Source organism: Mastomys coucha, unplaced genomic scaffold (genome assembly GCF_008632895.1).
Source record: "Mastomys coucha isolate ucsf_1 unplaced genomic scaffold, UCSF_Mcou_1 pScaffold13, whole genome shotgun sequence".
In the NCBI taxonomy this organism is placed as follows: domain Eukaryota; kingdom Metazoa; phylum Chordata; class Mammalia; order Rodentia; family Muridae; genus Mastomys; species Mastomys coucha.
This window is the reverse complement of record NW_022196895.1, coordinates 8,045,173-8,063,070: the sequence shown is the minus strand read 5'-3', so window position 1 is coordinate 8,063,070 and position 17,898 is coordinate 8,045,173. Positions and strand designations below refer to the sequence as shown.

General features: G+C 42.4%; 1 long non-coding RNA gene across 2 annotated transcripts; it reads right to left on the bottom strand.

Moving 5' to 3' along the window:
- Positions 1 to 8,564: 8,564 nt before the first annotated feature.
- Positions 8,565 to 11,579, bottom strand: LOC116087538. Of its 2 annotated transcripts, none has more exons than XR_004117455.1 (3): positions 11,510 to 11,579; positions 9,176 to 9,309; positions 8,565 to 8,755 (listed from the first exon to the last, which is right to left on the bottom strand). It is a non-coding gene; the product is annotated as an uncharacterized LOC116087538 (long non-coding RNA). The 2 variants fall into 2 exon arrangements; XR_004117456.1 differs by lacking the exon at positions 11,510 to 11,579 and adding an exon at positions 10,988 to 11,070.
- Positions 11,580 to 17,898: the final 6,319 nt, after the last annotated feature.

The following is a 17,898-nucleotide window of genomic DNA, read 5'->3' as shown; positions in this document are numbered from 1 at the left end:
TCATTCATTCATTCATTCATTCACTCATTCATTCATCAATATCTACAAAACACCTGCCCTGACACACAGCAGACATTTGGTAAATGTCCGTGCCCTCCGTGTAAAGGATGCTGTGGAACACTCATACCCCAGATGCCTAGACTTCAAGGAACATCGCATGGTATACTCCAGCTACTTCATTTTGCTCAAAAATATATTCTGATCTTTACAAAAATGCAGTTGACCCTTTAGAGCAGGTGCAGACATGTTTTTAAAAGAAAAGAACATGGGTGTAAAATCAAATTACTGCTATTAATCCTCATGGGGATGCAAAGCTTAATCTGCCAGATTTCTCAATTCACTTGAATTAACACCTGTCAGAAGCATAGCTTAACTGTAGACACATATAGAAGACCATGCTGCCATAAAACGGAGTGACATTTAGTCACCAGAGGAGAGATGTGAACAAAAGCCAGTGTCACAGACCCATCTCCCTTGTTTCCAGCTCCCCTTGTGGTTCCAGAAACTTCTTCCCCTGAGGTTTCATGCAGGGTTGGGGTATGTGTGTCCTTTTTTCTCTCACAGAGTTTGGGCCACAGGGTTGGGGGCGGGGGACTCTGATACACCACCTAAACAGTATGACTTATTCCACATATTTAATCAACTTTGCTTGGAGTGCTACTCATGTGTCTTCTCCCCATTCTGATTTGGGTCCCCCTTTCTTTTAGAGTCTTGTGTGCACCCCTGATTTATTCATGACTCAGTCTTGCATTGTTCTGGAGAGAGCCATGGCCTGAGTGAATACCACACATTGCTTTCATTAATATGTCATATTAAATTTGAAATCTAAAATCCAAATCAAAAGTTGGACCTCTTAACATTGTTCATTCTTTAGGAAGGCTGAAGGCTGGAAGTAATTTTTTATGAGCCAAACTCCCTCCCTCCCTCCATTCTAATAATTCAAGATTTTGAAGCCCTCCTTGCCATCAGCTATACAGTGCGCTTCTACCGTGACACTTCCCCTCAAGGATAGTAAGTGGAGATGGGAAGGCCATGGGAGTTTGAGCAAGGCCCTCTCACTCCAGGTCAGTGTTCTCAAGCTCCTTGTGTAGTGGTGACCTCTAACCACCATACAAGGTTGTATTTTGTTGCTTCTTCATAACTGTAATTTTGTTACTGTTGTTAATTGTAATTTAAATGTAACGTTTCTGAGGTTCTTTAGGCTACGCCCCGCCCCCTGAAAAGGTCATTTAACTCTCAAAGGGGTCATGACCCACAGGTTGAGAACCTTGCTCTAAAGCATTGAAGACATTTTATTAGCACCACACTCTAACTAACTAAGCTAACTGGCCACTACAGCATTGAAGTCATTTAAAATCACATTTAGGAAGCAGGAGTTCTTCTGCTTGGTTTGGTGGCTTATTAGGTAAAGCTTGGCCAGAATTAGCATGCTTTGATGTAAACAAAGTCAGTCCCTTAAAACTTTTGGAGAGAGAGGATTTATCTTACTCTGTGACTATATATCAAAATCCGGAAGCGGGAGAATGTATAAAGAAAATGGATTGGTACCTAATAATAGTTTTAGAGACTGGAAGTACAAAATCAGACAGCCACTCTGTTACTCTTTTCAACTTCTATTGAGAGTTTTCTATCTACATTAAAACATGGTGGGTGGGTGGCATCATAGCAGGAGAGAGATGATGAAATAGAGATAGAGATAGATAGATAGATAGATAGATAGATAGATAGATAGATAGATAGATAGATAGCTGATACTGCTTTTTCCTCCGACCTGAAACAATCCCCCATTCTGTCCTATTGAAGGGAGCAAGGATGCTGTATGAGTGATTTTCTTGCTGCTGGGATAACACACCATGACCAGTGTAGCCTAGAGAAGAGTTATTTTGATCCCATAGCAGTAAAGAGCCCATGATGGAGGAGTGGGGCATGCAAGAGCATCAGACATAGTGAAAGTAGCAGGCAGCTGAGAAGGTACATCCTTAACCACAAGCAGGAAGTAGAGAGGGTGAACAGGAAGTGGGGGAGGCTTTTAATCTCAAAGCCTGCCCCCAGTAATGTACTCTCTCTAGCACAGCTGCATCACCTAAACCTCCCCCAAAAGTGCCACACACCAGGGACAGAGTATGCCAAGGGAAACGGTTCTTTCAAACTACTACAGAGGCTGAGAGTCAGAACAAACAAAACTTATAAGGCTCAGGAAGTAAACAAAACTCATAAGGCTGAGGATCCCTGACACTTGAGAGTGACAAACATCCCCAAGGCTAAATGAACAATAGCAACGGCTGGTGAGAGGAGACTTTCCAACCAAATCGTGCAGGAATGCCAAGCAAGCAGCTCGCAGGAGTTGTCACCCATATTCTGTGGGGTTTGGTGGCATGGCTGAATTTGAATCGCCTACATTCCTGTAAGTTGCCCCAGTTTATTCTTTAGTCCACTAAGTTAAACCTGAGTGGGATCATTTCCTTGCACTGTAATCAAGTGTTCTGGGGTGAACAGATGTGTTCCCATCTCCTCAGGAAAAGTCACAAGTGCATAGAGAGGAAGCAGAACATTAGAGAGGAGGCAGGCTCAATCTCTCCCTTCCAGAACAACTCCCTCTTGCAGAAACGAATCCATGCTTATAGGACCTGGCATACTCCAGAGAGACAGCATCAATACATCCATGGTGGTGAAGACCCCATGACCAAGCACTTTCTACTAAGCTCCACTTCTTAAAGGGTCCAGTATCTAAATACTACTGTACTAAAAGCCATGTTTACAGTTAATGAATCATTGGGAGACAAGTTGTGTCCAAACCACAGTAGGACCCTGCTGGAATTCCTCCGCGGAGCTTGCCTAAAACCTTACCTTTGGTAACCCCCCCACTTACAGCCCTTTTCCTGACATTGTAGGCCTGCCCTGGTGACTTACGAGGTCAGCAATGGCTCCCAGTGGTGCCAGGGCACCTCTTCCCAGACAGCCCTTCAATCAGAACAGAGAAAAGATACCCAAGACAGAAACCCAGTAACTTGTTAAGACATTGTGTAGTGGGGCCCAAAATAAAAACAAGCAAAGGAAAGAAAAGGAACAGGACACCATCACCCCCAATATTCATAATATCAACATTTTCCCAACAACAAAGTGAGTCAAAGAGGCTTGCAGGGCAAACAAATGAAGCAAATGAAGCTACTCAGGAACTGTTCTGAGGAATGTCTCGGTTCCATGAACTGGAACCTCTGAGAACACGTGAAATGAAGTTATCATTCCTGGTCCCCCTCCTACCCCTCTCATGTCTTTCATCAAAATGGCAAATACACATACAGATACACACAATTACACACACACACACACACACACAGATACACATACAGAGAGAGTCACACACGCTCACACTCTGACACCACACAGATACACACAGAGAGATACACATGCAGAATAGCAAAATAGCAGTACACACACTCCTCCCACACACAGAGAGACAGATATTGAGAGAATTATTTCAGGAGAGACAGTGAAGGAGAAAGAGAAAGGCAGAAAGACAACCATGCTGGACCCCATACAGAAACCTTGCTGAGTGTGGGGATGCTAACCCACGCTTGTGTGGGTTGTGGGGCTCCCGGCTTCTGCGTTGTGGGGTTGAGAGCAACTTTGCCAACTTGCTTTTGAGTCAGTAATGGTCTCCCAGCAGCAGACTTGGTTAAGCTAGGTGTGCTTGTCTGTTAGAAGGAAGGGAAAATGTTCTGCTTTTGATTTTATAACTCACTGAATCCAACCGGTGCTGCCTGCTGCAGTAGGGTCTCATCATGCTGGCCTGATCTTGTGCAGGTCTTGTGTGAGTAACCACTACTTGAGTGAGCTGGTGAGTGCAGGGAGTGCCGGTGGACAGAGCCAGCTTCCACAGCACCTCCTCACTGCCCAGCTTCCACAGCACCTCCCCACTGCCCAGCTTAAGTCTTCCCACCCCCTCTTCTTAGAGGCTGAAGGGAAACTTCCTACCAAAAGACTATTTTTATCTCATCATGTGGACATACTTCCTTCTGCTCTGAACTCTTCCTGTTTCTGGGAAGTGTTTAGCTTAGAGTCCCGGGTATGGCACCACTCTGGAAACCTGGATAACAACAATCACATACTTTATAATTTGGGCCAACATCATGTCATTTTCCATGAAAAAGTAAAAGTCAGTCATCTAACAGAATTTATTGATTAGTCTTCACAGCTTGAAGGAAGAGTCACCACTGGCTCCCATCTGCCCAGTTCCTTATTACAACTTAATTCTGTGTTCATGTGGTAAGTTTGGAATGATTGATGAAAGTCCATGAGAGCATAAGTTGGAGATCAGGCCCAAGAAAATCTGCAAGAACTGGGAAGAAATTCAAGGATGCTTACATGTCCACCATGGAACCAGTGCCTTTTCCCACAAGAAAAGAAATTTCTACTAGGCATGGAGTAGCGGGGAAAGGCAGGCAGCAGAGCAGGAATAAGGACAGAGAGAAATTGTAGCAAGTTTCCTAGCATCCTGATACTACATATTTGGGTGAGGGTGGTACTACTAACCTGGTTTTATGGGCAAATCCAAAACCTGATCACTCTTTTCCAGACCTACAGGTGCCTAAAGAAGAGGTGAGCTGCTGCAGGTGACAGGGCTCCTAAGAGTTGTCTCCAGGGCAAGAATTGGGCCAATCCGGCACAGGTGGATGGCCACAGTTTCTTGCAGTATGTTAAAATAATGTTCTGTTAAATGTGATATTAGGATATCACATTTCGCCATGAGCAAGCTACATGCTAATAACTTCATCTGATTGATTTTCACAGCATTCGTGGGAGCAGGAAGGGAATCTGTTTCATTCAGATGTGTCTGGAAAAGTTGATGAATTCTTAACAACATAAAAATATGAATTTTTCCATACTGCACATATAGAGAGCAGGGGCTATTAGCAGATGTTAGTTAGAATGGATCAGGATAAATTATCAATGATGTGAAACTGATTTTGAAAAGACAGGCAGAAACTATCCAACAGGCCTTATTGTGGCCAAATCTTGAATGCTCTCTGTCATAGAATGATTCACAGAGGCAAAGAGCAAGGACAATTGACTGTGACACGTCTGACATACTTAGAAAAGGAACTGCCCCCTGTGACTGGTTTAAAACTGATTCCAAATCCCGACTTAGTGGAGAAACCTTCTTTACAACCTAAATGCACCTAGTGGGAGTTTTCAAGGTACTGACAGACCTATGGTCCCTGGAGTTCTTCCACCTTGCTGGCATCCTCAGTCAGACTGAAGACAGCAGTGCTAAATGACTTTGTGACGTTACGTGGGATGCCTTCCGATAGGACCTGTGGTTGGGTTCTCTCTTGTTTGCAGACACACCCCTGTTCTTACCTGCGAATTGTGCTGCCTGTTTTCAGGACAGGTAGAGCCAGAGAAAGTGGGAAGTTATGGTCATATTCCCTCATTGATGAGGGAAAAACCCTTAGCGTTAAAGTTTAGATTCTAAAACTTCTAATTGAACCTGGTATTTCTAGAAGCAGAAGAATGAGGTAAAGAGAAAGAATCTCCATGTGATCATGACACCTACATACACCCACAGGTCCCTTCCTACAGCCTTCATTTCACAGTTCTTTCTAACACTGGGCTTCAAGGCCTGAGAAAAATCACTTAAGAGCTCACCAGCTTCTAAGTCTGGACTTCTTTGCGGGTTCTGCAAAGATACCCACATCTAGCTGGAAAGCATCTTCGATGGAAATCTTCGTTTTTATTTTCCTAACAAGTTTGCTTGCGGAGCAAACAAATTAGTATGAGCACACAGTCTCACATCAGGAGTTCCTCCCCTGCTGTAACTTTTATAACACACCTGATCCACCTCTGTGTATTAAGTGTGACTCTGTACCCACAGGCTGCTCACCATCGCAGGCTGCTCACCACCCCGGGCTGCTCACCATCCCGGGCTGCTTAGGACGGATAGAAACGCTTCCACAAAGCACTTCTGTATTCTGCACACAAGTCTCTAAGTAGGTGAGTTGGCATCTTATCCCACTTTACAGAGGCGGAAAACTAAGGCTTGGATGTAAAGTGATTTGCCTTGAATCTCCAGTTTGCAAGAGCTGGCTCTCAAACTCACATCTTTTGTCTCTGATTCTCTTTCCTGGTCCCAGGGACCACAGCACTGAGGTCACTGATGATAATCTAATGGTGACTCTGGGGCTGGAAAAGACTCTAAATCTTCAAAGAGAGGTTCTGTTTGATTCTTCTGTTGTGCAGATAAATGGGGTTGGGAATCTGTAGGGATTTTCCCCCTAGTAGGAGCAGATGAAACAATGCTGGACATAGAAAGCTCCATTTCCTAAACATTCTTATTGTTAAGTCCATGCCCCAAGCCACTCACATGGCCGTGCACAGCTTTGCCATGTGAAGAAAGGCATAGAAGAGCTGTCACTAAAACTTAAAGCAGCACATAGAGGAAATGAGAGAAACTATCAGTGACTGTAATCCTGTTTATGTCTCCAAGGAGCAAACTCACAAACAGATGCCTATGGCTTTAAGAGAAACAGTCATACTGGGAGAAAGCGACAGGTGTGAATGGAGATAATGGTTTTCATGCCTTCGTTGTGGGATTCCCAAGGGCCCGAGTCTGTTTCCAACAGCCACAGCCTATCTGGTGTGTATTTATTACTAGGTGTGTGTGACTTAGGAAGGGAATCACAGGTCCCTTCCAGGGACACTCTGCACCCTATGACGGCACCATCACCTCATAGAAGAGCAGAGTCAGGGAGTCATTACACAGAGCGGGCCCTTTCTTCCTCCTCAGTCCTGCCTCCTGCCTGCCTGGCATGCTCATCAGTTTCCTAATGGCTTTCCTGTTTTCTCTTGCTTTTAAAGAAAGGACCCAGCAAGAGACCACTGAGTGACACACATCACAATCTTCCCCAAATCAAGCACCCTGCTGCTAACCCTTCCTGTCCACCAGAGGCAAGATATGGATAGACGTGAATGCAGTCCAGCCCTTAGTCCAGCGAAGCGGGGAAACAAGACACTTTAGCACCGACCGACATTTTCTCCCTTTGCTCCTGGCAGTGTCTATGCTTGATAAGAGGTTTAGAATCTGAACTCAAAATTCAAATTTTTTTTTTTTATTTCCAACTTCTATAAATATGACCACGGATTCATTCTTTTTTTTAATTTTTTTTAAAGATTTATTCATTTATCATATGTAAGTACACTGTAGCTGTCTTCAGACACACCAAAAGAGGGCATCAGATCTCATTACGGGTGGTTGTGAGCCACCATGTGGTTGCTGGGATTTGAACTCAGGACCTTTGGAAGAGCAGTCGGTACTCTTACCAGCTAAGCCATCTCACCAGCCCACGGATTCATTCTTACTACCACTCTTCTTGTCTGGAGAGGAGGCATTGTGGCAGTGGGTATGAGCAAGGGGTTGCCAGTAAACAGAAGTGGAGCTATTCACTGGCCTGGTTATCTGGCCTGTGACTTCTCTCTAGGAACTCATTTTGTCGTGTTTTACCAGGACTTCTCCATCTAGCCAACATTATCTACATGAGACATTAGATTTATTATCTGAGTCAGGGTTCTACGAACTTCAGCGCTGCCAGACCTGTAGTCTGGTTTTCTTGGGTCATACATATTACTAACCAAGTTCTCTCAGAGATCAGTCATCTTCACTCAATTGACCAATTCTGTTTTCTCTGTCCATTTTTGCTATCCTTGACATTTTGTGCTAGCCTGCCTTGTTGGGTGGTCATATCCTGTGATTCTCACCCTCCTCCCTGGTGGGATCTTTTGGCCTCCATAATGGGGTCCTCTTACTAGTTTCACTTCTTCTGTGACCCTGAGTTTTACTCTTAGCCCTCCTCCTGTTTCTCTCTGCTCCCTTTTGGTAAATTCACCAACTACAAAGACACTCAAATCCCTGTGTCTCAAGTCCCAGTGGTTTCCATAGCAACAATATTCCAAGGCTACAGTGTTCTGTCAATAGTTCTTAACTGTCCTAATGCTTTAACCCTTTAATGTAGCCCTTCATGTTGTGGTGACCCCATAACATGCTATTTCATTTCTCCTTCATGACTGGAATGTTGCTTCTGCCCTGGAACTACTGTGTAATGTTGCTACCGTTGTGCAATGGAAACATCTGATATGCAAGATATCTGATATGTGACCCCAAGGGGGTCTCGACCCACAGGTTAAGGACCACTGTTCCACGTGGAGCTGTGAGAAATGGGGCAAAGTCAAGGTACCTAACAATAGACAGAGACTGAGACATTCTGGAGTCCCAGAGTTTCACTAGGGTGGTGCTCTCAGCAGCCCTAACACCCCTTCTGTGTTAATTTCTTTTCTTGCGGGGATCGGATATCTGACAGCAGGCAACTTAAGGGAGAATGGCTCTTCTGTGGTTTGCAGTTTGCCAGGGAAGACACGGCAACAGGCGTCCAAGGCTGACCACATTGCATCTGCAAACGGGAAATAGAAAGTAGGCCATAAACTTTAACGACAGCGTCCTTAGCTGAGGACTGAGGGCTTAAACACACCAGCCTATGGCAGGGGTGGGGACAGGCATGCCACATCCCAAACACCAGCTCTTCTGTTTATTTTTTTTCATCTCTTTGTATTTTCTGCCTGGACTGGACTGCTCTGTCCTGCTGTTGTCTTGACCTGGTCCGCATGATTTCTCACGTGCTTCCTCCTTGGAATAAGCACCCCACTTCCTTTGCTCTCAATTCAGAACACATGTGATACCAGCATCTCCTCCGCACTTCACTTCCTTAAGACCAAACAGAGGGAAACATCACCATTCAGAGAGGTGCCAGGATAGTGAATGTCAGTGGACCAACATCCTGCCCATATATTTAAGATATTAACCTTTCTTCCACTGTCTACGTCTCCATTTACAGTATTTGGTTAACTCTGAAATGCCTTTTGCTGATTACATGTCAAAAAGTTCAATGTTCTGTGGGAGGGAATTCAACGAAACTTTTAAACAATCTTTAAAAGAAATCCCACTCCAAAACAAATCCAAACTATCTGTTGGTAATTTAAGAGGCCTTGCCAAGGTTCCGACCCTGTTAAAATTCCTTGGACAATGATCTCTTTAGGCAGTACTGAGTGAGAACTTGTGGTTAGGAGCAACACTGTTGAGCAACAACACGTACTCTGACCATTTATTATGTCTGCTTCGCTTTACCTTGTTCATTTTTATGGCTGGAGAATTTGCATGGCTTTCCAGTCCTCTTTTCTTCTGGTCCTATTGTGCTTCTGATGTCATGTTAACTTTCGAGTGTGCCAGAAGTAGTTTTACCTTTATATTCATTCATCATACTTTTATGAAAATATGTTAAAGAAAGAAAAGTAGGAAAATTGAGAAATTGTGTTAGTAAATAGAATTAAGTAGATTCTAATGAATAGTCCATAAACAAGTGCCCATTTGAGCTTTACATTTCATCATTAGCTATACTGGACAGAGATGCGAGCAGCACATGATACTCTCTCTCAGCACATTAGAACTAAACTTTACCCACTGCATCAGTGCTTTCATTAATTTCTCTGGACAACTCAGTGTTAGACAGTGTTTGAAGGTAAATTATCTTGAAGTTACAGAGGTTCTTCTGATAGTATTTTGATTTGTTATGGTGGGAAAGTGATACACATTTAACAGAAATCATGCTTTAGGTTTTGGGGTTTGCTCTTTTCCCAGAGTGGTAGGAACAAGATAATCTTGTAACATTAGGCAGAGACAGTGAGCCACAGCCCTCGAGCTCCCAGCCACCCTTCAATCATGCAGCAACAGTGATCTTCCACAGTATGCTATGGTGCTAAGTAAGACAGGCCGCCTGGTTGGTCCGTAGACCAGCAGTACACACACTGTCTGACTTACAACATTTTCAATCTTAGTTGGGTAAAAATCCACCATAAGTTAAGAAGAATGTGCGTCTACATTTAGTTGTATTACACAGTGACACATGAACTGATTCTGATGATGTAGTCCCAGAACTACATACAAGTTACAGTGGTACGATGTCTGGCCATAAAACTAAAGTCATACTCCCAAGTGTAACACCAAGGCAGTTAGTCACACTTCTCTCCCCTCAGGAGAGGTGGTGGGGCAGGGAGCTGATACACTTAAGATAAATTCTGTGATGGTTTGGCACTTCATAGCAGCATGCTGCCTACTGGGCCTTGCCAGGACACTTGACTGGAAGACCTCGTAAGAACGCAAACGGTCTTGCTGCTTGTGATGTCGTGCCACAACTACAGCTTGTGGAGGTTCAGCTAAGAATCTCGTTTGCTTATAAAGGGTCCTTAGGGCAACTTTAATGCACCATTCCAAATTATGCCAAGTCTCATTCTTGCAAAGAAAGCATAGTCTATGTCCAAACTCTAAGCAGGAGCCCTAGCCCTTACACTAGTGTATGGTCATCGGCTTTTAAAAAAATGGGCGTCAAGTATCTGACACAGTCGTAAGTGAGGTGAAGCATAGAAGCGCCTGGTCACTAGTGCATTACTGACATCTACAAAATGGTAACACGTATTAGAAAACCTCTGGGTTCCAGTGAGTCCCTTTCGGTTCTGGGTAGGCGTCACATGAGGCATATGACAGAGAGTTGACAAGGCCATCTTCTTTCGGAATTCATGCTTTTTCTCACCGACTCGTCACAGTTTTAACCAACTAGACTTTGATTCTGTGGAGATTTTAATGTCCGCACAGCCTGGGAATCACAGAGCAGAGTCCCCTGTTGAAGTGACTTCCTTGGCTAAGCTCTCTGTGGGCCTTGGTCTCTGCTTATTCTCTGGCATCTGGGACAGTAGGTACTCCCCGCTGGCACCCAGTAAACTGGATTCCATGTCCCCATATTTTCTCAGCCCTCGGATGTCTGCACAAGTCCAAGCTGTTCTCATGGATCTCACCCAGCTTGACTCATCTTCTCCTAAGACGTATAAGGAACTTAACTGTGGGACAGTGACTTGGCTGAGATGGAGTCTCTCTCCCACACAGTACCTCATGGGAGCCACTCGAGGGCCTTCTCTTTTTTGTCCTCAGAGAAGAGATGGTCAAACTACTTAGGTGGTCTCAGAATTTTCTGGAATGGAGAAGTTCTATAAATGACCATCTCAGTTCACACGGCTCAGTAAACATCCTGCAGTGGTAATGGCCATGAGTTAATGTCTTTAATCACATTACACAGTCTGAGGTTCTGCTCCCCATTTTATTTTAAAGTAATGAGTTTCTAGGGTAACTTTAATTGAACTTTTCTGTTTTTCATCAGCACCTAACCACAGACAAAAGGGAGCCAACAGTCCCTTTATGAAGATCTTTGTTGCCAAATACCGTCAAGTCTTTTTATATTGTGTCATAGTTACCCATTGTTAATTACACTTATTGTGATCCCTAATAGAGTAACACATGATAAGTAAGACTGTCCCTAAAGCTTGGGAAATCCCCACTCAGGACAGACAGGAAGTCACAGCCTAGCTTGATTGACCTTGAGTTTATTCGAACCTTCCTGATCTGCTCTCTTACCGTCCAGATCTGCAAATACACTCTACCAGGATCTAACTGTCAGAACAGAGCTTTGGTCAAAGTGGGAAGATATTGTTTTTTAACAATCGTTGTGAGACCCATAGAGTCTGTAAGGGAGAAATCATCATAGAAACTATGATGTCATAAAATGTAGGTTGGAGTGGCTAAATGCCAGGGCAAGGCCAGGGCTAGACTCTCGAAGGCAGCTTGGAGTTTTCAAAGCTAGCACCAGGGCCCAGCCCAGCTCTGGGTTCTCCTGCCCATTTTAAGTTCATGTAGGGCAGAATCTGAAGTGAAAACCAGTTAATGTGCTTTTCCTTACTTTGACTTGTTAGCTTCCCAGTCTCTGAGCCATATTATTAAAGTCAATACAATAGAGAAAACATTTTAGGTATTTCATTTAGATGTTGAGTGTAGCTTCCTAGCTATACTACAATTTTCCTCTTGATTTTATTCAGCTACACAATGACAAAATTACTATCAGGGTGACTTTTATAAAAGGTTGAATGACCTAATTAAAATTTTAATAGTAGCCTGAGAACGTCCCCACTGATGGCCAGGTTTTGATAAAACTCAAGCATGGTTATGAGATCAAAGGGAGATAGGATGAAATTGGGATGTTAAGAGTGTTACACTAAGAGCCATCTATAAATGGGTAATTGATGAGCTGTTTTCATGCTAGACTCCTGACCCCAGAGGCCATAACATCAAGGACAGAGATAACCACAGTCTGAGCGGCTGAGGACTTGGCGCAGCTGCTCTGGGAGAAGCAGAGGATCCAAACACCCATGAGTGTGTGGTGATCTGGGCAACAATTCAGATAGCAGGCAACTACTGTGTGTCTTAGAGACTGGGACTTCAGAAAGCAGTGAGCCACACTTGGCAACATTGTTACTGCTGTCTACAGTCAGTGTTCCACACTCTCCCTCTCCTCTCAGAAGACTCAGTCTGTCATTAGACTCAGCAGACCAGTCATTATGCACATTGTTATCTACCACACTGGATTTACCAAAGCCAAAGCTGTTAGTCTTGCTCGCATTACATTAAGCCACATATTCTACTGAATCAATATTAGTTAAAGGTATTGTCTCATTTAAAGTCATGTGGTTTTATTTGGAATGGAAGACTGGCTGAAATATCAGCCGTGTGTCCTTGTGAGTGACACTTAAGTTTCCACAATCTCATTGTAAAAAGAGGAATGCTATCTACTGAATGATTCAAATTTGCTTCCTTTTGAAGATTGTCACATAGAAATTTACATTCTGTTCTATTTCATACATGAATACAGTGTGTAATGATCATATGATCAAATGAGGATAATTAGCTTATCTATGACCACAAACACTTACTAATTGTTTGATGGAAACACTCAAAATCTGTTTGTTTTACTATTTTGAGTTACAGGAGATAGCTTAATAGGCAAAGATGTCGACTGCCTGATGACAGAAATGTATGAACTGAATTAGATCTGGGAGTCCACAGAAAAGTAGACAAAGAACTAACTCCACGAAGTTATCTTCTGACCTGTACATGTGTGCTGTAGTGCATGCCCTCGTGGTGATTAGAGTATTTTAAATTAAACTGCTTATAAGTGTATAATAAATAATTGTTAACTCCAGATACCCTACATTGTTATAGAATGGTATTCTATCCAATCTCATTTAACTGTTATTTGGAAATTTGATTTCTTTTACAAAAATTTTCAAGGTACATTTATTTTATTTATTATCTATCTATCTATCTATCTATCTATCTATCTATCTATCTATCTAGCCTGTGGAGCATGCATATCATAGTGTACGTGTGGAGGTCAGAGGACAACTTGTTACCATCAGTTCTATCCTTCCACCATGTTGATCCTGGGAATTGAACTCAGGTCCTCATGCTTGGTGGCCTGTGCTTTTACCTACTGAGCCATCTTACTGGCCTAGTTGTTTCTTAATGATTCCAAGGATAGAATATTGTACTTTTCCGTTTAAAAACTGGGAACCTCTCTAGTGGGTGCTATGACAGTTAAATTTGTAAATAATTTTAAACTTTAAGCCTCAATTACATATTTATATCAACCAGTAAATGAGTCATTAACCTCTTACCAGTTCCATAAGGTTTTTGGCATACCCAGATGAAACAATATACTTAATTTTTAGTATTCATGTGTAAAATTACAAATAATCCTGATCTGAGACTCACTAATTCTTAGAATAACATTTTACTTTGACCCATTACTAAACTTCATTATGCAGTTTTAATAGTCATACAAGAATTTTTTTCAGGAGGACCCTGGAAAATCCTATAGATATCTTACAATTAGACTAAGACATATGAGCAGATCAAATAAAATACCATGAATGATTATGTTTTATAACATATGTTCAGTGTGAACATCTATGAAAAAAGAATTTTAGCAAGAGCTAAAAGAGAATATATCTTCAGACATCTTCTTAAGGAAAAAAGTCTAAAATTCATGAGAAATGGTAAAAAAAAAATATTCAGGCCTGCTGTTGTTTAACATTTGTATAAGAAAATCATAAATTTGCCATTTCTGTAGCACTTAAGTTTTACCTCCACAAGAATCAAGCAGATCTGTTACAGAGAGACATGCAGCAATGTGTGAGTCTTTGCACATGTGTGTTTAATGGACAGAGTAGCAGACCATTCACGGATGTGCAGTGGTGTGACCTAGTAAATCAACGGAGCTTTTAAGGCAAGCACAGGATCCTTTCTGGTTTCAGCTTGTGGAGGTCAGGGTCTCCATTATAATTCTAACCAGCAATCTAATATATCAAGAGCATTTTCCATAGTGTGTGTCAATGTAACTGCCTGGGCTCTATAGAGTCCTCTACATGCCTACATCACAGGCTCTGTTTATGTAACCAGACCACAGGGCTATGGATGCAGCTCCACTGATGCCTGAGAGAAATGCTGGCTTCTTCTGAGGGAGAAGAAAGAACGTTAGTCATGTTATTGGGGAACTCTCCTGACAGATTTGTAGAACAGTGAGAGATTTTCCTCATGGGCAAAGACATACTAGTTTTCTATGCTCTGGTCTTAAACACCAATGACAGAAATGGAATAGGAAAAACAGAATGGCTGCTTCAAGGAAATGCAAAGGAAATTAAAAATTCTAAGATGATTTCTTTCGAGAAGTGCTGGACACATGACACTGTATGGGATGGCCTATTTTAACCTCTGAAAGCAGTAACTAAAAACCCAGGTACTTTGCCCATCATAATTAGAGGAGAAAGAAAATTTTGTGCAATGAACACAAACTAGAGGAATTCATGACCATCAATCCTGCTCTACAGAGGATCCATGAAAGAATCCTACAAAGCAAAGAGGAACATAAATATACCAAAGAGACACAGGAAAAGTGAGCTGCACTGTAACAGTAAGTATGGACACCGGACTCAGATCTATGAGCAGATCAAATAAAATACCACAAAGGAATCATGCTTTATAAATTGATATTGAAAAGCAAGAGACTACCAAGCTTTACAAAGAAATTAAAATGACAAAATATGTATACAGTTCTCAATAGTAACCTTGAGCACTAATGTCCTAAATTCTCCAATCAAAAGACACAGACTAGAGTATAGGATTTGTAAACAGGACCAGTCTGCCTGTTGTCTGAAAGAAACACATCTCACTGACAAAACCAAGCATTGGCTAGAAAGCAAGTGGGAATAGTTATATTGACAAGACAGGAGTAAGGATAAAATGATTTATAACTGAGTTCTTCAGGTCTCAGCAGCATGGATATAGATAAATGGAGACAAGTTAAATGAGATTGCTAGACAAAATATAAGCTATTTAGATAGATTTGAATTTCAGATAAGCAAATAACATTTAGTATAAATATGTCCTTAGGCATGCCTATTCTGAACAAAAGCTTAACTATGTGTTTATCTAAAGCTCAGAGCTAACTGGATGCCTACATTTTTATATGTGAAATCCCTGAACTCTATGGAAGCAATGAGCTGTTATCTCTGATTCTGTTACAAAAGAATTTCTAACATTTCTTAAATTTTTCTGTCCTTGAGATGACCATGAGCTATCAGCCATGGCTTTCTTAAATGCAGTGTTGTGCCTTCCAGGTTCTCTTATTTCTTGTGAAGTCATGAGCAGGTCTTCTGGGCAAGATGGCCGTCTGCTTATGTGTGAGCATAAGAAGAAGTGGACTTTATCTACAGAACGAACTCCTCGAGGAAATGCTTAGAAGTCCACAAAAGACATAAAAGAATATCAGAGATGAGCACAAAGACAGGAAATGCAAAGAGGCTAGCCAAACGCAGCCCTGCCGCACTTTTCAGGCACAGGAAAGGGACCTAGAAGCTGTTTCTGAAAGAAAGAAAAGCCAGCAGCTAGGTGACATCTTGAGGCAGAACTCATCACTAAAACCTGTGCTGGTCCTGGGCCCTGTTACCATGGGAACATACACAGCCTAGGAGCCTAGGTTTGGCCTCATCATGACCCTTAGATGAGGAGAGGAATGTAGAAGCAGTCACGTGTAGCGAGAGGCCCAGACACCAGTAAGTACAAGGGTACAGGTGACAGTGTCTGGCTCAGGCTGGGAAGTGCTAAGAAGAGATAGCTCCGCTCTTGATGACTGGAAATTGATCTCATTAATGGAGAATTATCCTGTGGTTTGATTGTTTTGAGCATCATGGCAGCTGCAGGTACATCAAATTCAGGAGCGACTTCTTTGTTATTCAATGCTGCAGAGGCCAAGAACTTTGACAGAGCATGGAGTAACATGGTACCAACAGCTATATCCCTCCAGCAGGCTGAGTAATACTTAAGAGGTATTGAAAACATGAAAATGGGTCCTCTGTCTGTACAGATCTTAGTGCCGTGCTTGCTTCCCACACTCTGAGTGCACAAGAGAGATAGCCGCCAGGTTACACATTAGGTACCCTGGCATAAGATCTGGAGAGTGTAGAGGAGGGCAGAACGCGAAGCTAAGTTAGGTGAGAAGAAGCCTTAGGTACACAGAGGAGGGAACTTGACACTCTTGAGGGCAGGGCCAGGCACTTAAGGATCAGACTTAAGCCCTTTCCTTTTGCTAACTTTTCCTTCTTTCTTTTCTCTTTTCCCCCTACACACTTAGCAGGATTATTTGCTTTATTGCATTAAAATTTATTTGGTTATTCCCTTTTGTTCTTTTATACAGTTTTGTTATACATTTTCTATATAGATATACACATATATATGTGCATATATATAATACATACATACATACATACATATATACATTTTCCCTTTATGTTTCATCCTCCCTAGCTTCCTATATTTAATAATATTTTTAATTGGCTCATAATAGTCTTATTTTGTACTCCTTATATTTACCAACTTTTTAAAAAGCATATTCACTGGTGTAAAACCTTTTTTCTTTTCCCTTTTTCTAACTCCATACCTCATCCATAACATTCTTCTCCCTTGACCTTTTTTACCTACTTATCTTTTCCATCTTTCTACTCCCGCTAAACCTACACCTTACAATCTATTTCCTCACATTCTTGTCTAGTCACACTGCTTGGTGATCTGCTGAGCTCGCCCAGGGCCATCTCTGCGACGTTGGGTTGCAGCCATGCATCGGTGTCTTGTACCTTCAACACACTGGTGACACAACTAGAGGCAATGGCTTCTCTTCTCCCAGACAGTACCCATAGCTAATATTTTGGCACTAAGGGGTGGGACCATGAGTCCATTCCCTACATGTAGCTGATTGTTAGAATAGCCGATCTCCTCCGGGCCCAGAACAAATAACTGCAGTTGTTGTGAGTTGTGATTACAGGGCTGTGTCTAGAGGATGCATTAGATACAAAAGTGAAATGGCTAAGCAACAAATTAAATTAAATTAAGTATCATTTTTCTTTAAAAATATCCAGCCTTTACAGAAAATGGTAAAAGTTTAGTTCTTCTCTCTCTGAGCATACTGCTTGATTTTTGTTATGCTTATGAGTGTAGATGGCTTTTTAAGTAAGTTTTTTTAATCTCATATTTTCTGACACTGTATGATATTGAGGCCCTTTACTTGTATTCATTGACCATTGTTCACATTTTCTGTCTAAAATGTCTTTTCTTGTGGTTGTTTGAATTAGATTGCCCCCATAGGCTTGGTTTCCAGTCGGTGAACTGTTTGAGAAGAACAAGAATGGTTAGAGGTGTGGCCTCATTGGAGAAGGTGTGTCACTGGGAGTGGTGTGGCCTTGTTGGGGGAGGTGTGCCACTGGGAGTAGGTGTGGCCTTGTTGGGAGAGGTGTGTCACAGGGAGTGGGTGTGGCCTTGTTGGGGGATGTGTGCCATTGGGAGTGGGTGTGGCCTTGTTGGGGGAGGTGTGCCACTGGGAGTGGTGTGGTCTTGTTGGGGGAGGTGTGCCACTGGGAGTG